This window comes from Elaeis guineensis, chromosome 12 (assembly GCF_000442705.2).
Source record: "Elaeis guineensis isolate ETL-2024a chromosome 12, EG11, whole genome shotgun sequence".
NCBI lineage: Eukaryota > Viridiplantae > Streptophyta > Magnoliopsida > Arecales > Arecaceae > Elaeis > Elaeis guineensis.
In genome coordinates this window covers 55,905,345-55,929,076 of record NC_026004.2, presented here as the reverse complement: position 1 = coordinate 55,929,076, position 23,732 = coordinate 55,905,345, and positions in this window count along the sequence as shown.

Genomic DNA, 23,732 nt, shown 5'->3' with positions numbered 1-23,732 from the left:
ATCAAGGATGGGAACTCTACTGCTCCCTTAAGGAAGTCACCTATGTTGACCTAGTTAGAGAATTCTACCAGAATCTACATTATGGAAACGGGTCAGTGACTTCAACTGTAAAGGGAATTGATATCTGCTTGGATTCTAGGAAATTGGGAGAAATACTTTAGTTGCCTAGTGAAGGATACTCATATATGGAACTTCCAATTAAAGAAGAGGGGATCAGAATTATCTTAGGAGATACTTATTCAGGAAGTTTAAACAAGTTAGAAGCAAAGATTTTGTCCATTGAGATGAGGGTGCTGCATCAGATAGTAACAAAGCTATTCTTTCCTAGGAGTGGTAGACATGACTTACTTTCCAGTAGAGATGTATGTGTCATGTTTCATATCATCACTCAGACCCCCCTGAACCTCCCTGCACTTATGATAGAGGCCATGAGAGAAACTTTGAACAGATCCAAGGCACACTTGCCTTATGGTATGGCCCTTACTAGAGTATTTAGGAGGTTTGGAGTTAGCTGTGAGGGGGAGGCACCTACCAAGCTATCTCATGTGGACACTTTCAACCAACACAGTCTGCACAGAATGGGAATTACAAAGACTGATGGTGGTTGGATTAAGGGCTCTGAAGAAAGAACTGAGGATAGAGCTGAAACAAGAGCTGAAGACAGAACTGAAGGCAGAGTAGAAGAAGAAGGTCCATCTTCTCCTGTACATGATTTCAGGGCAGCATCACCAGATACCCAGTTCATTCCTGATACAGAGGCTGGCCCTTCTGAGTTTACTAGGATGCCCACTCCAGTGTATCAGCTAGAAAGCAGAGCACCTCATTCAGAGTTCAGACTGACTGATGATCAGATCGAGCATATTTCACAGCGTGTGACTTCTTTGCTGTCTAGCCAGTGGGGTAGTACTTCTTTTGCACCTGGAGCCACCTCTTCTGATCAGACCATTACTCCCCACATCTCCACTGTGTTTCAGATGATATCAGATCAGTCCATCAGGATCCAGCAGCTTGAAGACACAGTCTGAAAATTGACTGGCAGAGTTCTAGACTTGCAGGGGCAAGTCCTTGCTTTGGCCCATCCCCAGCCACAGGAGTCTACTATTGAGGTCACAGATCTCACTGCAGAGGCTGGTAGGCTCAGAGGAGCACTAGAAGGTGGATATGAATTGCTGAGGAAAGAAATCCGAGGATCGAGTGAGCATGCTACCACTCAGTTCACTGCTCTACTTCAATCTGTTTCCAGAGCACTGAACGTACTTGATTCTATCAGACTCATGGTATCAGCCCTAGCATCTCAGCGTTCTCAGCCTCCCAGTTCATCTCGTTCTCTTGCTCGTGCCAGAGGCAGACGGGGTAGAGGACGCACTTCTGATCCATCAGCTTCTCATACCATATCTGATGACTCCGATCCATGACTTATCTTGATCATTACTAGATCCTAGGTGTTAGTATCTTGTTCTAGGATCTATACCTTGGGGCCATGTATTGACAATTAGCTGGTTGATTTTTATAATATGAACTATGTATTGAAACAATTATGATATTAATGGAATCATCTTTTACCTATATTTCTACCTTTTGTAATGATATTGATCATATTTTGGTTATATATATTCTCCTTGTTGAAATATTGTTTTCTCTTTGTTGTTGTTTGCTGTTGATAATTGCTATATTAAGGGGGAGCAAACATCTGTGATATACTCTAAAAGGGGAGAAATTAAAGAATATTTCTGAAAAAGAAAAAGTTAACCATGTCTAATGATGTCAAAAAGGGGGAGAAAGTAAACAATTAAACAAAAAGCAAGAAACTCATTAAAAGCAAAATCCTAAATTATGAAAGAAAAAGGGGGAGAAATTAAACAAAAAGCAATTCAATTATTGAGAAATTAAACAAAAAGCAACCCATCAAAAGCAAAATTACAAATTATGAGAAATTAATTAAAGAATTTAAAGAACAATACCAAAAGTACAATGCTAAGTACAATGTAATTATGTAACTTTTAAATTACTTCTTTACATATGCTCTGATTTACTTTAAAAATTTAAATATGCTCTGATATATTTCAAAATTTAAACTTGCTCTGATACATCTTTTGAAATTTACCTTGATACATCTTAAAAAATTTAACTTACTCTGATACTCCCTAAAATTTCTTTTAACTTGCTCTGATACATTATAAAATTTGTTCTGATACAGTGTGAAATTTTCTCTGATACATTATAAAATTTGCTCTGATACAGTGTGAAATTTTCTCTGATACATTGTAAAATCTTCTCTGATAATATTGTAAAAAATATTTTTCTTGCTCTGATATATTGCAAAATTTATTTTTCTCTCTTGCTCTGATATATCTTAAACTCAAAATGATCTAATACTCTTTTCAAATCTTTATGAAAATGGACAAACTATTTTTGCATATGACCATTTATATCACATGCCAAAAGAATCATACTCTTTTCAAGCATATACACCTATAATGCATTCTTTTGAAATTAGTGATTCACATAAATGTTTTTTTGTTCAAATATTTTGTCATCATCAAAAAGGGGGAGATTGTTGCTCCTAGATTGATTTTGATGATTACAAAGCAGATTGAAGGGATACAAATAATTTTAAAATGAAAAAGTCCTTATGCTCTTCAAGGGCAAAATCGTAATTTCACTAAAATCCTGATTTGATAGTACCATTTGGTAGAACAAATGATTTGAAATCTATTGGTGAAAATTTCATTGTGTTTGGACTTATATTTTTTGAAGTTATGAAGGTTTGAAGTGCATGAGTCGACTCATGAGTCAACTCATGGCACTATGAGCTGATTGGCACGCAAAAATTCCCTTTGGCACGCTAGTTTTCTGGCTTGGCACGACCTGTGAGTCGACTCATGAGTCGACCCACAAGGCATGAGTCGACTCATGAGTCGACCCCTGCTGATTTGAGCCAAAAATTTTCAGAAACGCATTCTCTGGTTTTTGCAACAGAGGTCGACTCATGAGTCGACCCCTGAAGCATGAGTCGACTCATGAGTCGACCCCTGCGACGGAAAATGTCAGCAACGGCTATTTTTTTGCCCATTTTAATTGCCTTTTATGCTTCCTAAAAATTCTCTAACGGCTCTTTATCTGCCTAAATTATTTTCTCTTGCTTCTAATGTAATAAAATGCTTCAAATGGTGAAAGAAATTGCAGATTAAATAGCAGATCAAACGTGAGATCAAACAGAAGAGAGAGGATCCAAAATCTGCACGAAAAAGCCTGAGATCAACGAGATATTTGAGAGAAAAAGAAAAGAGGATCCAAAATCCACATGAGAGATTGTGAAAGAGATTCAAAAGCATTCAAAGAGAGGATCTTTCACGCCTATTGTTTCAACTTTGATCTAGAGATCGTTCAAAGCTTTCAAGAGATCTTCAATCAACGATCATCCTCTTCTCAAGTGTTCATTCAAGCGTTCATTCACCTTGAGAAAATTTAAAAAGGGTTTCTTCATTTGAGTAAAGTTTTTATTGTTATATTCGCTCATTTAAGGAGCTGTTATTGTATTAATCTGTGCTCTAAATTATCTTACTCTTGTAAGTTTTTGTTCTTGTTTTTGGAAGATTTCCAAAACAAGGAAAGGTTGATCCGAACCTGAAATCGGAGTGTTTTGGGTTTACTTGTACCCGAGAAACAAGTGATCTAGCTTGGGATAGCTAGTGTCGGAGTTTTTGACATTTTGTATTCAGGTTGAATACAAGCATAGTGGATTGAAATTCCCAAGTAGGAGCTTGGGGAGTGGATGTAGGTGCAGGGTTGGCACCGAACCACTATAAATCCTTGTGTTTGTGGTGTGCTTTATCGCTTCACTTTATTTCTTTATTATATCCTTGCATTCCTGTTTTAGGTATTTAATATTGAATTAAAATCTTTGTCTTGTTCATCATAAGTTATAAATTAAGTCTAAATTTTTAGAAACCCAATTCACCCCCCCTCTTGGGTTGCATAGCTGGGCAACAAGAATTTTCTTAGTAGCTTAGTACTCTAATTGGAGTTCATCACCAGGCCGTCCGGTCATAAGAGCAAGTAGGGTTCAAAGACCCTCTCTTCCTATTCAATAGGGTACTCTTATGGCGTGTAGGGGTGCCATTGTGATATTCCAAGAAGAAGAACCATGAAAAGAGTATTTTATATTCATGTATGTTATTAGAACTCCATGCATATATGATATGCTTGAGATATTTAGTTATAATCATATTGTATGATTTTACTTCCATATCTTAGAGATATGATAAGATGTCATAATTAGTTGTTATGATTATTAAGATATAACTATTATAGTGCATTCTTGTGATAGATTGAATTAGAATGTGTTTGAGACCATTAAAGCCCTCATAAAAATCATATTAAGTCATAGTGTTGTAAACCAAAGCTGACCTATTTTCTTGAATCGATTAATTAATTGGTGTCTAAGGAGTGTTTCAAGTGCGGTGGTTATTTAATTGATTCCGTTGCTGATCTGGTCAATTTTATTGGTATCTAAGAAAAGCAATAGGAAGACCCCCACCAATCTTTATACTTTTCTGATCAATTAGATTAGTTCGAATCTTGAATGAAGGTAGCTTAGTGTTTTAAACACTACTAAGGGCCTTCCTTCATGCCTGGTTAATGTTACATCATGAACTATGGCTAGTTTATTGTGTTACCATAAGGCTTGTCATAAGGATTGATATAACATAATCCTGGTGCATAAAAGATGCTTACGGTAATTTTAGTTATACTACTTTGTTGTGCTAACACAAGGGCAATTATATTCGATTTTGACGGTATTGAAATGAAGGATCTTACTTAACTAAAATATTATAGCTTGTTGTGTTAACACAAGGCTAATAATATTTTAAAGGCCAAGATAAAATATTGAGAATTGCATGAGATGTAATTGGAAAGAGTTTCCTACCTATAAACTCATAAGGGTTTGTTGTGTTAACACAAGATCATTATGAGGAATTAGGATCTCAATTCTACTAAGATAAATATAAAATATATCTCGTTTACCATAAGAGAGGGCTATGGTATCTGATAAAATAGTGGAAAATATAACTAGTTTTAAAAGTTCTCATCTAGTTATGCATGTCAAACATGAGTGGTCTACTTATACTATTGTTTTATGTAGATTTAAGTCTACATTATGGCTTCTTTAGTTTCACCCCATGATATAATAAATAAAACTATGTTGATCGATACAACTATGTGGATTGGTTGAGGAACTTACAAATTAAGTTTATATTAGAAAAGAACTCTGATATTCTAAATATTTCTGACCCTAGATTGGTCAGTAATAATGAGAAGGTAATGATGTCCGTATGGATATTATTTATAGTAAATTTAAAAATTAAAAGTATAATTGCAAGAATAATCTTGTAAGATTGAAGTAGAGTGCAAGTGTAACACCAAAGAGTGTGTATATGATATAGATCTATTTTTCAATTGAGTAATTCTGACTCTGATATTTGGATATTGGATACCACCTGTGGATCGTACTTTTATAGTTCGTTACTATAACTACAGAATATCAAAGATTTGAAAAGAGATAACCTCAAGCTTTATTGCGCAAGTAGAGAGTCCATTAGTGCAGAGACTGTGGGAAGCTGAATGCTTGATTTACCTTCAGGCAAAATTTTAGAATTAAAAGACTGTTATTCATGCCAAAGATCATTAAAAATATTATTTTTATACTTTTGTTATTAAAATAAGGTTATGAAATAAAGCTAATAGAAAATGGATACTCCATTTTTTTTTAATAAATTTTATGACAAGGGTTATAGTGATAACAATCTTTTAATTCTTGCACTCAATAAAATATTTTTTATATTGAAAGAAATATAAAAAAAATAAAAAAATATGAATGTCACATATCTCTGGCATTGTCGTCTTGGTTACATTAGTGAGTCAAGGATAAACAAGTTATATAAAGAAGAATTCTTTAATCCAAATGATTATGAATCATTGGGAACTTATAAATCTTGTCTCATGGGTAAGATTACCAAGACTCCATTTTCTGGATATGGAGAGAGGACAAGTGAGTTGTTAGCTCTAGTACATATAGATGTATATGGATTTATAACAACTCAGGCCAAAAGAAGATACTCCGATCTTTACAGATAATTTATTAAGGTTCGGATATGTGTATCTTATGAAACATAAATTCAAAGCTTTTGATAAGTTCAAGGAGTACCAAGGTATGATCGAAAAATAAACTGAAAAAAAAGTATCAAGCTTCTTCGATCTGATCGAGGAGGAGAATACTTATCCATTGAATTTTTTGATCATCTTAAAAGTAAAGGTATTCTCTCTGAATGGATCCCTTCTAATACGCCTCAGTTAAATGGTGTAGCAGAAAGGAGAAATCGTACTGTGATGGATTTGATGCAGTCCATAATATGCTTCATTGATCTTCCAATATCTTTCTAGGGATAATGTCCTAAAGACTGCCACATATATATTAAACAGAATACCTTCAAAGTCTGTTGCAAGCACTCTATATGAGATATGGAATGGAAGAAAACCTAATCTTAAACATCTTAAGACTTTGGACTGTCTCACTTATGTCAAAAATATTTTTGGACATAAGTTAATGCTAGATCAGACAAGTGTAGGTTTATAGAGTATCTTAATAAAATTAATAGATATTATTTCAACCATCCTACTGAATAAAAGGTGTTTGTTAGTAGGCACGCTACTTTCTTGAAACATGAATTTATTCAATAAGGAGGCAGTGGGAGGAATATTGAATTTATGAAAGTTTATGATCTACAAATCGATCCAGAAATACCAGTGGTTGGACCACAAGAAGATCCTCAATCAAAAGTACTCAAGGATGAGGTATATTCACTATACACACCTCCTCTCCGAAGGTCAGATAGAGTGCATCAAGCATCTCTGAGATATAATTTTGTCATTGAGAATAACAATTCTATCAACATCATTTAGAATGTTGATCCACTGACCTATTTGAAAGCTGTCATGAATAGAGACTCAAACAGATAACTGAAAGCTATGAAATCTGAGATGGACTTGATGAATACCAATCAAGTGTAGACCTTGGTTGATGCACCTGAGGGTGTGACCCCAATAGGGTGCAAGTGGATCTTCAAAAGGAAGATCAGAGTAGATGGCCAAGTAGAAACCTACAAAGTTAGGTTAGTGGCGAAGGGTTTCAGTCAAAAGCAAAGAATTGACTATAATGAAACCTTCTCACTAGTGGCTATGCTTAAGTCCATTTGGATTTTGCTTACTATAGCAGCATACTACGATTATGAAATCTGATAGATGGATGTCAAGATCGATTTTCAATAGTAATCTAGAGGAAGAGGTCTATATGACTCAGCCAGAGAGATTTATCTCAAGTGGGAGAGCAAATCAAGTATGCAGGCTAATGAGATCCATCTATGGATCGAAGCAGATTTTGAGGAGCTGGAACATCCGATTTGATATAACAGTCAAAGAGTTTGGCTTTATCAAAAAATACGGATGAACCATGTGTTTATAAGAAGATAAGTGGGAGTGTTATTATCTTCTTGGTTCTGTATGTCAGTGACATACTGCTCATTAGAAATGATATCCCAATGATGCAATCAATCAAAACTTGGCTATCAAATAAGTTTTTCATAAAAGACTAGAGTGAAGCATCCTATATACTGGGTATAAAGATCTATAGAAATAGATCTAAAAAGATGTTAGGCTTATCCCAGTCACGGTACATAGACCTCATATTAAAGAGATTTAATATGGAGGCATGTAAAAAAAGTTACTTGTCTGTAAGTTATAGTATACGTGTCTCTAAGAAAATATATCTTAAAGACACCAGAAGAGAGGAAAAGGATGAATGAAATCTCTTATGCTTCGACCGTGGGATCAATTATATATGCCATGCTATGTACCAAACCTGATGTAGCTTATGCTTTGGACATAGCTAGTAGATTTCAGGCTGATCTATGGAAGGATCATTGGAAAGCAGATGATAGCAAGTCAATATCAAGGTATGTATTTATCCTAATTAATGGGGCAGTGAGTTGGAAGAGTTTCAAACAGCAGATAGTAGCTGACTCAACTACTGAGCCAGAGTATGTTGCTGCTAGTGAAGCCATTAAGGAAGCTGTCTGGATGAAAAAATTCATCATGGATTTAAGAGTCATTTCTAAGATTGAAGGATCGGTGTCACTCTATTTTCATAACACTGGGACCGTTATTCAAAATAAGAAATCTAGGTCTCATTATAGATCCAAGCACATCCTCAGATGTTTCCATCTCATTAAAGATATAATGTTGTCTTTGAACGATTAGATAGAAAAAACAATATAGCAGATTTATTCATTAAGGCCATACCACAGTAGCTATATGATCGCCATCTTAATTGTATGAGATACAAAGGCAATTGGCTTTAGTGCAAGTGAGAGATTGAAAGAAGAGTGTCCTATAAGTCAATCGTAAGTGTGTTGCGATGGAACTTTCTTTAAAATTTTCCAACTCATGAAACGACATTTATTATTTGAGGTATTGATTCATCATATTAGCTGTATCTTAATATATCTAAGATTATGATGAACCCCAAAAATTAGGATAATAGTTTTAGAAGACATGAATGGGTCATGCTAGTGAGACCTAAAATCCTAAAATTCTAATCTTAAATATTTCTAGTCATAGGAGCATTGAGTCGGAGATCAATGTTTCCAAATAGACTGGCACATCCTATGTATGCTCAATGAAGAGGGTGGCAGATCTCACTAGCCACTTATGTGAGATACTAATACAAGGATGTGGGTGCTCATTTGAGAAATGAGTCCATTGAATTGACTCGATAAAAGAGAACATCTAATGGAAGCCTTATTTGTATATCAAAGATGGTTCTCTAAGTGAGAGTTGTGCAAGTGATCTTTAGACCTGAAACCACCATGGAATCTTGTGCACATGAACCCATATTTTGGTTCATATCCAGACATGATATTAAGATATGTACGGGGTGTTCTGGATATGGTGGAGTGTGTATGAAGGTTGTGACTAGGTCAATATAGAATCGATCACTCCTAGTAAGAGGAGATCGCATCCTGTGTATTCTCAATTCTAGATGACTCAGAAAAATCTTTTGGCCAAAAGCAGAAAGGAGATTAGAAGGAGTTTCTAATGCTTCTTCATTGGAGTCATTATTGGTTAATTGAGAATTGATATGAATATGTGTTTGAGTTTGACATGATTCCATACTCATGAACATATTCAGGGTGCAAGGATGATCGAAGGATTGAATTGCACGATAATTTGCCACTGAAGGGTAGATTTAGTATTTCTATCAAATTTCATATCTTCTGAGTAGTCATGATACGTTACTAGACGTCAATCTTGACTTGTAGGTTTTTGATCGAATTAAAGAGTTTAATTCGATTGCCAATTTGAAATGATTTTAATTATTGAACTCGGATTAGCTCGATTGGACCAAAATCGATTAGATTGAAATCTAATCAAATTTGGTCAACTTATACCTGGACCTACTACTGGCTAGATGTGGAACCCAATGGGTCACACACATATAGAAATTGGCCAAGGACCCTTTTGAAAAAGATTTATTGAAATTTTGGATTCAATCAGGGTTCCAGTAAGCATGCTAGTATATGTGAAAACCCTTGCTCCTTTGGAGACCAATTTGGTCCCATCCCTTGCTAATTAGCTAACCCAATTTGGTAGACATTTGGGTTAGGTCATATCACCTAGAAGCAGTCTAAATTAGAGAACCACATCCCATGTTAACATCAATTATGAAGAGTCCAAGTTGTGGTGGACTCTTGGTGCAAAACAGGTTCTGCATACAAGTGTTGGCTTGGGCAGAAGAAAAAATATTATTTTTTATAGGATTAAAATTATGTATAATAACTCACATTATTCTTCATTCTCTGATACACATCTTAAAATATGAGATATATATTTTTTAGAATTTTTAAGAAAGAGAAAAAATTGGAAAAAGAAGGATGTCTCGCACGCACGCTCAAAAGCATCTCATCTCTCCATAATTTGAAGAGTCCTTATCCCTATCAAATGCTTTCAGATTGGAACTATTTTTTGTTACAACATTCTATATTTTATGAGATATTTTTGATAATTTTTTTAGAATTTTTTCAGACTTATCTAGATGCCAAACGGATGCCATAAGTCAGTCCTAATGCCTGTACATGTGGTGATCAGCACTTGCATGAAGAGGTGCGAGGATAGCATCCTTCCGTGAGAATTTTATCACTATTTTTAATTTTCTAAAATTTATATTGAATCTTAAATCTACATAGATTTTTGAGGATTTTTTCTAATTTAAGAAGGGATGTGAAAACATTCCTTCTTTGGTTGCACGCATGCAGACCAGGGTGCTGATCGATGTATCATGGATAAGAGTCCTTCTGCTTGAAGAAACTCTTATCTCTGATAATCAGATCAGATATGCCTTTTGGATAAGGCATGTCCCTCTCTTTTGGCATCTCTCTGGTGGCTATAAATAGGTCAGGATGCTGGGTATCCGATGAATCAAAGAGGGGTTTCCAATTTCTCTCCTGTTGCTCTCCTTTCTTTCTTACAACCTATCTTAGTTTTAGAACAAGACTTTGGGATTTAAGACAAATCCTTATCTGATTCTAACAAGGGTTGTAAGGGTCCTAAAGAAGGAGAATCAAAAGTTCAGAGGAGGTTCTAAGTGGGTGAGGTCAGGTTCTTGAAGAATCTTGATCGGTACGAGGCTAGTCGAGTTCTAGGGGCTAGAACTCTTGAAGCAAGGTGAAGAAGGAGCGCTGTCTTTGGTTCAATTTTTGTGTGAATCATCATTGGAGGGCGAACACTTGGATGCCTTATGAAAATTGGGATTAGCACTATAGGTATTCTTTTTATTCTAATTTATATTTATTATATTTTGATTATTATAGTCAAGAGTTTCTGGGCATTAGGGCTTCCGATGTATTGGGTATTTTGAATAAAAATTTTAAACACCTAACCCTTCCGCTGTGCCATCGAAACCCAATAGCCCTAGACTTGAAAGTAGGATTCCAAGCCTCTTCACTCCAAGGGAAGTGGGATGCCCAAAATCAGCATGCCAAGGGAGAGGGACCGATTCTCTCTTTTGCACATCTCCTCTTTTTCTTTCTCACCTTAGCACACAATCTAATTATTATACTTTCATGGTTAGAGATTCTCCCTATTTATAGATGATTTTTTATGACCTAATAGACTAGGAGTTCAAATTCAAATCAGCTTTGAATTAATTCTATCTTTATCTAACAGGAAATTCTATTTGAGATAAGATAGGTGCCTAATTAGGCACCCTCATGTACCCACGCCTACACCTAAGAGTGGGGTGGCAAAAATTAGCACCCCACCCCCTTTTGGTCGGTCATGAGGAAAGAGTCTCCCAGTAAAGTGGAGTCTAAGGATCCAATCCAAATATGGATCAATTCGAATCTAATTCGAACCTAATTCGAACCAATTTTGAATATGCTGTAAATCTCAAATTGTTTAGAATTTAGGACCACATCTTGTTAGGTTTTGGTCACGCAGTGAAAATTAATTTTTAAAAATTATAAAATAAATAAATCAATAGCTTTAATAGTTAAAACTATCGAGCCAAAATTCAAATCCTAAAATCACCTTGCCGATGTCGATCAAAATAAAAAAAGCATGCAAAGGGATAGAATTTTATACTTTCACCAAAAAGTAATATGATACGATGGTGATCTCCATGAGACCCCAAAGTAGAAGTCCTCCAATGGTGATCCATACAGAAGTTGGCCAAGATCCTTCCTAACCGGTGTGCTGTCGCAGCTTTGTCTTTTAAAAAAATTACAGGCTTCGAACTCAAAGTACGATCACACCAAAGCCCAATCACCTTCGATCTTGCCACCAAAATCATGTCAAGAAGACACTCTATAGATGTCTCACAATCTAAGATTTGATTTTGAGCTCCAACATATGAAAAAATCAAACCCTAGGACTAACAGCAACACTTGCTAATTCTCTCAACACCTTTCTTTCAACTTTTGCCTCTCAATTTTTTTTCTTGCCATTTTTTTTAATTTTTTTCAAAATTTTTTCTCTCTTTTACATGCCATTTAGCTCTAAATTTCACCCAAAATCAAGCACCTGATCCATATGGGATGCCTCATATAAATAGGTGACCATGGGATGTGAGAAAGGACCAAGGGGTGCCAACCTTTGGCACAGGAGAGCCTTCACATAGAAGGACTCCTCTTCTGCACCCCACAAATTTCTCATGTAAAATCAACATGCAATCATTAAGATTCTGGATGAGAGTACTAGGCGATAGGATAAGATAAAAGCCTTTATTAAGAAGGACTCTTCACCTTCTCACGTTAATTAAGAGGGGGCGACAATTTTAGTTTGGTGTGAAACCTAGTGGGCGCAGAGGACTCCTTTCACACTTGAAACTGTTCCAAGTTGGATAAGAATCCAATTAAATTGGACCCAATCCCATTAGGTCAAATACAACTAACCTAGTTTAGCTCAAACACTTTGAACTGAATCAATTTAGAAATTTAGATTAATACAATATGCTAGCATATCAAATTAACCCTTATAATTTATATTAAATTTTAATTAAATCAGATCAAGATCAAATTTCAAAGTATGTAACCCATTGGGTTACAAATCTAGCCAGCAATAGATCCAGACTCTCAATGTAAGCCTTATCCGATCAGATTTGGTCAGTCAAAGAGTCCCAATCAACTAGGACTCTTTCTAATTAAATTTTAAATTAATTTTTTTTAATTTTGATGAGTCCACAAGTTAAGATTGATGTCTAGCAACGTATCATGACTATCCGAATGATTTATAATTTTGATAAAAAATTATCAAATATCTTTTAGTGGTAAGTTATCGTATAATTCAATCCTTTAGTCAAACAATATCCCAGATGAGCCGTAGGCATGAAAACATGTCAAACCTAATTACTTATCTATATGTATCTCAATCAGAAGATAATAATTTAGTTGATAATATATTAAAAACTTCTTTCTAATTATCATCCTGCTTTGGTCAAAGACTTCCAGAATCATCGATCTATGAGATCACATAGGATGTTCACTGCTCTTATTAGGAGTGACTGATTTCTTATTGATCACTCACAACCTCCATGCATACTTCACCACATCCAGAACACTCCATGTAAGGATCAGAAAATTAAGTTAGAAAGTGAACCAAAATATAGATTCATGTACACAAGGTACCATAGTGATCTCAGATCAAAAGATTACTTACACAACTTCCACAAGAGAATCATCAGCTAAGATGTAAATAAGACTCTATTAGATATTTTTTTGTAGGTCTATTCAGTGAACTCATTCTCTAATGAGCACCCATATCCTTGTATTAGTGTCACCACACAAGTGGTTGTGAGATCAACCACTCTTATCTCTAGGTATACATAGGACATGCCAGTCTTACCGGTATCATTGATCTCCAACTCAATGAACCAATGACTGAAAATATTTTAGATCATGGCTATCAAGATTTTAGATTTCACTAGCGTGATCTCATCATCACCCTAAAATCATTGCCTAGACCTATGGGATTCATTATAATCTTAAAAATGATAACATATAGCATATAATGAATCAAAAATATCTATTTTATTAATAATATTAATGTCAATTACATGAGTTTGAAAGATAAATTACAGAAAATATCCTTTCATATCTCATTTGCAATTAGCTTATAGGGCATTATTCTTTCAATCTCCCACTTACACTAAAGCCAATCATCCCTATACTTGATGCCCATGCAATCAAGGTGACGGTCAAACTACTACACTGATAAGACCTTAGTGAATGGATCTGCTATATTATTTTTGATATCAACTCATGCACGGTCACATCGCATCTTTCGACTATCTTCCGAATGAGGTGGAACCATCTTAGGATGTACTTAGATTTATGATGAGACCTCGGTTCTTTGGTTTGAGCAGCTGTCCCAATATTATCACAATAAAGGAGCACTGGTTGTTCAATTCCTGGAACTATATCTAATTTTGAGATAAATTTTTCATCTAAACGGCCTCCTTAGCAGCCTCACTAGCAGCAATATACTTAATCTTAGTGACCGAGTCAGCAACAGTTTGCTATTTAAAAATTTTTCAACTTGCTGCTCTATCATACAGGATGAACACATACTCAGATATGAATTTGCTATCATCTAGATTAGATTAAAAATTAGAATCAGTATAACCTTTCAATTTTAAATCAAATCCATAATATATGAGAAAAATATCTCTAGTCCTTCTCAAGTACTTGAGTATATTTTTCACAGCTTTCCAATAATCCTTCCTGAAATTAGCTTGAAATCTGCTTATAATGTCCAAGGCATAAACCACATCAGACCTGATACATAATATAGCATACATGATTGATCCTACAGTCAAAGCATAAGGAATAGAACTCATTCTATTTCTCTCTTCAGGAATCTTAGGAGATATCTTTTTAGAGAGATGTATGCCAGACCTATGGGCAAGTAACCTCTTTTACTTTCCTCCATATTGAATCTCTTCAACACAAGGTCTATGTACCTAGACTGGAACAAGCTAGGCATCCTTTTTGATCTATCCCTATAGATTTTTATACCTAGTATATAGAATACTTCACCCAAGTCTTTTATGAAAAACTTTTGTGATAACCATATCTTGATCGATTACAACATCGAGATATCATTATCAATGAGCAGTGTGTCATCCACATACAAGATCAAGAAGATAATAGCACTTTCACTAGTCTTTTTGTACACACAAGGTTCATCTATATTTTTGATAAATTCAAACAATTTGAGTGTCTCATCAAAATAGATATTCCAACTCGTCGATGCTTGTTTTAATTCATAAATAGATCTATTGAGCTTGCATACTTGATTTGCTCTCCTACTAGAGACAAATCTTTTTGATTGAGTCATATAGACTTCTTCCTCAAGATTTTTATTGAGGAAGGCAGTCTTGATATCCATCTGTCAGATCTCATAGTCATGGTATGCAACAATAGCAAGCATTATCTAATAGACTTGAGCATGACTACCAACAAAAAATTTCTTCATAATCAACACCTTATTTTTGTCTGAAATCTTTTGCCACCAGCTTGATCTTATAGGTTTCTACCTGGCCACCTGCTCCAATCTTCCTTTTGAAGACCTATTTGCAGCCTATAGGGGTCACACCCTCTGGCACATCAATTAAAGTCCAAACTTGATTGGTATGCATAGAATCCATTTCGAATTTCATAGCATTGAGCTATTTGTCAGAGTCATTACTCATGATAGCTTTCGAATAGGTTGTGGGATCATCATTCTCAATGATGTGGGATGTATCATCATTCTCAATGACAAATCTATATCTGAATGGTACATTACACACTCTACTTGATCTTCGAAGAGGAGGTGTGTGTAGTGACTGTGCCTCAACAATGGGCACATCTGGTTGAGAATCATTTTATGAATTCGAGATGGGTTGTAGGTTTTGAACTTTCTCAAATTTAATAGACCTCCCATTGCCCCCTTCTTAGATAAACTCTTTCTCCAAAAAAATAGCATGCCTACCAACAAACATATTTTGTTGAATAGGGTGGTAAAAGTAGTATCCTATACTCTTCTTGGGATAACCCATAAATCTATATTTTTCTGATCTAGCATCCAGCTTATGTCCATCAATATTTTTCACATAAGCCAGAAAATCTCAAATCTTAAGATATTTAAGATTGAATCTTTTTTCTTTCCATATCTTATATGGAGTGCTAGAGACATATTTGGAAGGCACTTTATTTAAAACATATGCTATGACCTCGAGAGCATATCTCCAAAAGAAGATCAGAAGATCCATGAAATACATCATGGACCGCACCATATCTAATAAGGTGCGATTCCTCCTTTCCATAATTTTATTTAATTGTGGAGTATAAGGAGGTGTCCACTAAGAGAGTATTCCATTTTGTTTTAAATGTTTAAGAAATTCACTAGTCAAGTATTCTTCTCCTTGATCAGATCGAAGAACTTTAATACTTTTATTAGTTTGTTTCTCAATCATTCTTTGATACTCTTTAAATTTATCAAAAGCTTCAGATTTGTATTTTATTAAATACACATATCCAAACCTAGACTTATCATCAATAAATATAATGAAGTAAGAGTATTCACCTCTAGCTTGAGTCGATATTGGACTACAAACATCAGTATGTACAAGGTCCGAAATGTCACTCACTCTTTCTCTATATCCAGTAAATAGAGTTTTGATCATTCTTTTCATGAGACAAGATTCACAAGTTTCATATAATTCAAAATTATAAGGATCAAAGAATTTATTTTTGTATAACTTGTTAATTCTTGACTCATTTATATAACCAAGTCGGCAGTGCCAGAGGTACGTGACATTCACATCTTCTCTTTTTTTTTTCTTTATATTATCAACATAAAGTATATTATTATTAAGTGATAGGAACAAAAGACCATTATCAAAATAAGTATTTCTATAAAATTTATTAAAAAAATATATAGAACAACTATTGTTCTTTGCTTTTATTTCAAAATTTTATTCTAATAATAATGGTACAGAAATAATATTTCTAACGATATTAGGGATATAATAACAGATCTTCAGTCTAAAATTTTTTTCGAAGGCAACTTCAAAATTTTGGTTCTCACAGCTTCGGCCTGAATGGATACTCCACTAGCATCGAACAGCTTGAAGTCACCTTTATTCAAACTCTTTATTTCCTGCAGACCCTACAATGACTTACAAAGGTGTGAGCCATAGGCAGCATCTAATATCCAAGAATCTAAAATTGAAGTACTTAATGATAAATTAGTTTGTATCACATACAAATCTTTAACAATATTTGCTGGTTTCACAGTTGCAAGGTATTCCTTGTAATTTCTTTTTTAGTGTCCCTCCTTGCCACAGTGATAGCAAGTACTTTTGGTAGAGACCTTCTTCATCTTCTTCTTGAAGATGTCAGGCTTAAGGTTCAAATTTTTCTTGAAATCCTTCTTGCTTTTCTTCTTGTTGATCTTATCGACAAGAAGAACCAGAGCCTTTTCGCCCTTGAAATAGCTTTCTACTGTTTTCAGCATATTCAGCAGCTCAGGCAGGCTGATGTTCAGTTTATTCATATAATAGTTTATGATAAACTGAGAGGAGTCGAAGAGAGATTGCATGATCAAATCCTGACTAAGTTCACCATCCATGGCAAAACCTAATTATCCCAGATGAGTGATCAAATCAATCATCTTCAGGATATGTGTTTGCACAGAGATGCCTTCAATTATGTAGGCATGGAACAACTGCTTAGATATCTTATATCTAGCAATTCGACTTTGTTCCCTATATAACTCCTTAAGATTAAGGAGTATAGAGAGAATATCTATATCCTCATGTTGCCTCTGAAGCTTATTGCTCATCGATGCAAGCATGATGCATTTGATAATCACACTGTCATCTCTTCATATCTTATATACTGTCCTTTCCTCCTCGGAAGCATTTTTACCGATCGTATCGGGTGCAGGTGTATCCAATATCTAGGAGACTTTTTTCTGAGTGAGAACAATTTTCAAAATTTTTAACCAGTCCATGTAGTTCAGTTCGATCAATTTATTTGCATCTAGTATACTTCTAATTGATAGTGAGGATGCCATATGTGCTGTTAATCTACAATAACAAGAACACAATATAAACGGACAACTTATGATGACATACACAACTAGATTAAAATTTTTATCTAATTGTGTCTCACTATTTTAACAGATTGCATAGCCCTCAAGTATAAAAAAATGAGAAATATCCTTATGTTTCTTAGTGGGGTTGAGATTTCTATTCCTCTCAAACACCTTTTGGATAGCACAACAAGTATTCATGAGTTTAAGAGTAGGTAACTCTTTACCAATTGTACCTCATATAATTCTCAATATTTTTCTCTCTTATCTCTAGATCACTTATAGTCTTGTGGATAGCACAACAAACTATAGTGTTCTAGTTAAGTTAATCCTTCAATCCTATATGATCATACTTAAATAATGCTGCTTCTGTGAATAGCACAATAAAGCAACACTATTTAAATATGCCATAAGCATCAATATGTACTTAGTTAATATCATATCAATTTTTATAATAAATCTTGTGGATAATACAACAAGCTCACAGAGATCTTGACATACTTTATTGATCAAGTTTGAAGGAAGGCCCTTGTAGTGTCTACATCACTAATCAATCTTAGTCCAAAATTTAATAAGATCTAATTGGCCAGGTCAGTAGGTGGAAGGCTCCTCGTAGCTTTTCTTAGACACAAATAAAGTTGGCCAGGCTAGCATATGGGCCTAATTAGAAAACCACCTTTCATACTTTTTTTGACACCAATTGATCAAATGAATTTGACATTTGAATTGAAAGTGAATCCGAACAATACAACTTAATATAATTTTAAGAGGGTCATTGAAATGATCTCGGTACATCCTAACTACAACTACATAAAATGTACTATACATATCATGCAATTTGGCATGCTTTTACAAGTCATAATAACAACCATATAATCATGCCAAAAATCATATAAGGGTGTATAAAATGACTTAACATATGTCAAGCATATCAAATAAAAAAGCAAATCCTAATCAAATTAGGCATGCATAACATCCTTAACCATAAATCAATTTAAATCCAGCAACCATAAAATAATAAATTTTAAATTATCATAAATTCATAATTTTAAGAACTAAAATTTAAATCCATGGTTCATATAAAGTCAAAAATGATTTTTGATTTTAAAGACTGATGCTAAAAATTGATGTAATATTTTTGGCAATATATGAACAAGAACAATTCTATACTATAACTTTGCACTTGTTTGATCGAATCTAATAAGAGTGGCTCTGATACCACTGTTGAGTTTTGATTATATAGTAGAAATTAATTTTTAAAAATTTTAAAATAAATAAATCAATAGTTTTAATGGTTAAAACTATCGAGTCAAAATCCAAACCCTAGAATCTCCTTGCCAATGTCGATCAATACAAAACAAGCATGCAAAGGGATAGAATTTTATACTTTTACTAAATAGTGATATGGTATGATGGTGATCTCTAGAGACTTCAAAGTAAAAATCTTCCAATGGTGATCTACATAGAAGTTGGCTAAGGTCCTTCCTAATCGGTGTGCTGCTACAGCCTTATCTTCTCAAGAACATTGCAGGCTTCGAACTCGAAATATGATCACATCAAAATCTAGTTGCCTTCGATCTTACCACCAAAATCATATCAAGAAGATACTCTATAGATGTCTTACAATCTAGGATTTGATTTTGGACTCCAACACACAAAAAAATCAAACCCTAGGGCTAACTAGCAACACTTGCTAATTCTCTCACCACCCTTCTTACAACTTTTGCCTCTCAATTTTTTCTTACCTTTTTCTCAATTTTTTTCCAAAATTTTTCTTCTCTTTTACACTCCACTTAGCTTTGATTTTCACCCAAAATCAAATACCTGGTTCATATGGGATGCCCCATATAAATAGGTGACCATGGGACGTGAGGAAGGACCAAGGGGCGCCAACTTTTGGCGCTCCACCTTCTCATGTGGTGAAATAAATCATCATGAATTATTTTTCGCATAGGAGAGCCTTCACATAGAAGGACTCCTCCTCTTCTATGCTCTATAAATTCTTCACTTAAAATTGGCTTGAAATCATTAAGGTTTTGGATGAGAATACTAGGCAATAAGATAAGATAAGAGCCTTCATTAAGAAGGACTCTTCACCTTCTCACGTTAATTAATAGGGGGTGGCAATTTTATTTTGGTGTGAAACCTAGTGGGCACAGAGAACTCCTTCTACACTTGAAACTATTCCAAGTTGGATAGGAACCCAATTAAATTGGATCCAATCTCATTAGGTCAAAGACAACTGGTCTAGTTTAGCTCAAACACTTTGAATTGAACCAATTTAGAAAATTGGGTTAATACAATGTGCTAGCATATGAAATTAATCTTTAAAATTTATGTTAAATCTTAATTAAATTAGATCAAACTCAAATTCCAAAGTATATGACCTGTTGGATTCTAAATCTAGCCAGCAGTGGATTCAGACTCTTGACGTAACCCTAATCCGATCAGATTAGGTCAGCTGAAGAGTCTCAATCAACTAGGACTCTGCTTAATTAATTTTTAAATTAAATTTTTTTAATTTTGATAAGTCTATAAGTCAATATTGATATCTAGTAATGTATCATGACTATCCGAAAGATTTAAAATTTTGATAAAAAATTATCAAAATATCTTTCAGTGGCAAGTTATCGTATAATTCAATCCTTCAGTCAAACAACATCCCAGATGAGCTATGGATATGAAAATATATCAAATCTAATTACTTATCTATATGTATCTCGATTAGAAGATGATGATTCAGTTGATAATATATTAAAAATCTCTTTCTAATTATCATCCTACTTTGGCCAAAGACTTTCAGAATCATCGACTTATGAGATCATATAGGATGTTCGCTCCTCTTATTAGGAGTGACTGATCCCTTATTGATTACTCATAATCTTTATGCATACTTCACCACATCTAGAACATCCCATGCAAAGATCAGAGAATCAAGTTAGAAAGTGAATCAAAATATGAATTCATATACACAAGGTACCATGGCTATCTCAAATCAAAGGATCACTCTTCCATTAGAGAATCATCAGCTAAGATGTAAATAAGACTCCATCAAATATTCTCTCATAAGTCTATTCAGTGAACTCATTCTCTAATGAGCACCCACATCTTTGTATTAGTGTCATCACACAAGTGGTTGTGAGATCAACCTCCCTCATCTCTGAGCATACATAAGATATGCCAGTCTTACCGATATCATTAATCCCTAACTCAATGAATCAATAACTAAAAATATTTTAGGTCATGGCTATCAAGATTTTAGGTCTCATTGGCATGATCTCATCACGATCCTAAAATTATTACCTAGACCTATGGGGTTCATTATAATCTTAAAAATGATAAGATGCAGTATATAATGAATAAAAAATATCTATTTTATTAATAATATTAATGTCAATTATATGAGTCTAAAAGATAAATTATAGAAAATACCCTCTCACATCCCGTATTCGATTGGCTTGTAGGGCATTATTCTTTTACATCTAACTTAAATTTTTTACCCAATTATGTTTAATTAAATCAGATCTAATCTAAAATTAATAAGTACTTAAATTCAATCTCTCATAAACTTCTTGGATCATAGATCAAATCTTGTTCATTTTCAAAATTGAACCTGAAATGAAAGATTAATGCCCTACAAGTCAATCACATGTGAGATGCGATGGGATATTTTTCTATTTTTTATCTTTCAAACTCATGTAATTGATATTGTTATTTAATAAAATAGGTTTTTCAATTCATTATAGACTGCATCTTATTATTACTTTTAAGATTATAGTGAATGCCATAGGTCTGGGCAATGGTTTTAGGATCGAGATGAGATCATGTCAGTAAGACCCAAATCTTTAATAGTTCTAACTTAAAATATTCTCAGTCATTGATTCATTGAGTCAGAGATTGATGATACCAGTAAGACTGGCACATCCTATGTATACTAGTGATGAAGGTGGTTGATCTCACAACCACTTATATGATGACACTAATACAAGGATGTGGGTACTCATTAGAGAATGAGTTCACTGAGTAGACCTATGAGAGAATATCTGATAGAGTCTTATTTACATATCAGCTGATTGTTCTCTAGTGAGAGTTGTGCAAATGATCCTTTGACCTGAGATCACTATAGTATTTTGTGTATGTGAATCCATATTTTGGTTCACTTCCTAACTTGATTTTTTGATCCTTATGTGAGATATTCTAGATGTATTGAAGTATGCATGGAGGTTGTGAGTGATCAATAAGGGATCAGTCACTCCTAATAAGGAGAGTGAACATGCTATGAAATCTCATAGATTGATGATTCTGAAAGTTTTTGATCAAAGCAAGATGATAATTAAAAAAAAAGATTAATTATCATCAACTAAATCATCACCTTTTGATCGAGATATATTTAGATAAGCAATTGAGTTTGATATGATTTCATGTCCATAGCTCATCTGGGATATTATTTGACTGAAGGATTAAATTGCATGGTAACTTATTACTGAAGGATATTTTGATAATTTCTATCAAATTTCATCTCTTCGGATGGTCATGACATATTGCTAGATATCAATTTTGACTTATGGACTCATTAAAATTAAAAAAATTTAATTTAAAAATTAATTAGAAAGGGTCTTAGTTAATTGAGACTCTTGAGCTAACCTAATCTGATTGAATTAGGGTTAGGTCAAGAGTTTGTATCCACCGCTGGCTAGATTTGAAACCCAATGGATCACACACTTTAGAATTTGATCTTGATCTGATTTAATTAAGATTTAATATAAATTTTTGGGGTTAATTTATTTTTCTAGCATATTGTATCAATCCAAGTTTCTAATTTGGTTAAGTTCAAAGTATTTGAGCTAAACTGAACCTGTTGCCTTTGACCTGATTGGATTAGGTCTATTTTAATTAGACTCCTATTCTGATTGGATTAGGTCTATTTTAATTGGACTCCTACCCAACTTGGAAGAGTTTCAAGTATGGAAAGACACCTCCACACCACTCTAGTTTTATGCCAAAAATTTAATGCTGCTACCCCCTTTTTCATGTTAAGAAGAGGAAGAGTCTTTCTTCATTAAGACTCTTAACCACCTCTTAGTTTTCCATCGATTTCTTTAATGTCACATGCTAGAAATAAATATGAAAATTATGGGGTATAGAAGAGGAAGAGTGCTTCTATGTGAAGTCTCTTTTGCACCTCTTAATTCATCAGAGAAATTAATTCTCCATGTGAGAGAAGTGGAGCGCCAAGAGTTGGGCCCCTTGGGTCTCCTTGACGTGTCTTCATCACCTATTTAAATGGAGTGCCTCTTATGGGATAGGGGCTATATTTGGTGAGAAATCAGAGACCTTGGTGTGTGATAAGAGAGAAAAAAATTGAAAAAAATCTGAGGAAAAGACAAGAAAAAATAGAGTGGAAAAAATAAAAAGAAAGTAGGTGAGAAAAATAGCAAGTGAGGTGTGCTTGTCTTAGGATTTGATTTTTTCATATGTTGGAGTACAAAATCAAATCCTAAGTTGTGAAACTTTTAGAGAGAATTTTCTTGACATGATTCTAGTAGACAAATTGCAGGCAATAGTGCATTGGTGTGATCATTCTTCGAGTTTGAAGTCGGCGGTGTTCTTATGAAGAAAAGGCTGCAGCTGTGTATCAGTTTGGAAGGACCTTGACCATCTTCCATATGGATCACCATTGGAGGACTTCTATTTTAAAGTCTTATAGAGATCATCTTCTTATCCTACTGCTCATTTGAGAAAGTATAAATTTTTAACTCTTTGTATGCTTGGATTCTATTTTGTTCGACATCTACAAGGTGATTTTAGGGTTTGAGTTTCGGTTCGATAGTTTTAATTGTTAAAGCTTTCAATTTGTATGTCAAAAAAGTTTTAAAATTAATATTCCACTATGTGATCAGAATTCAATAGTGGTATTAGAGCCATCCTTGTTAGATTCGATCAAACAAGTGTAAAAGTTGTAATATAGATTTGATCTAATTCATATTTTACCAAAATATTGCATCAATTTTTAGCATCGATCTTAAAAAATAAAAAATATT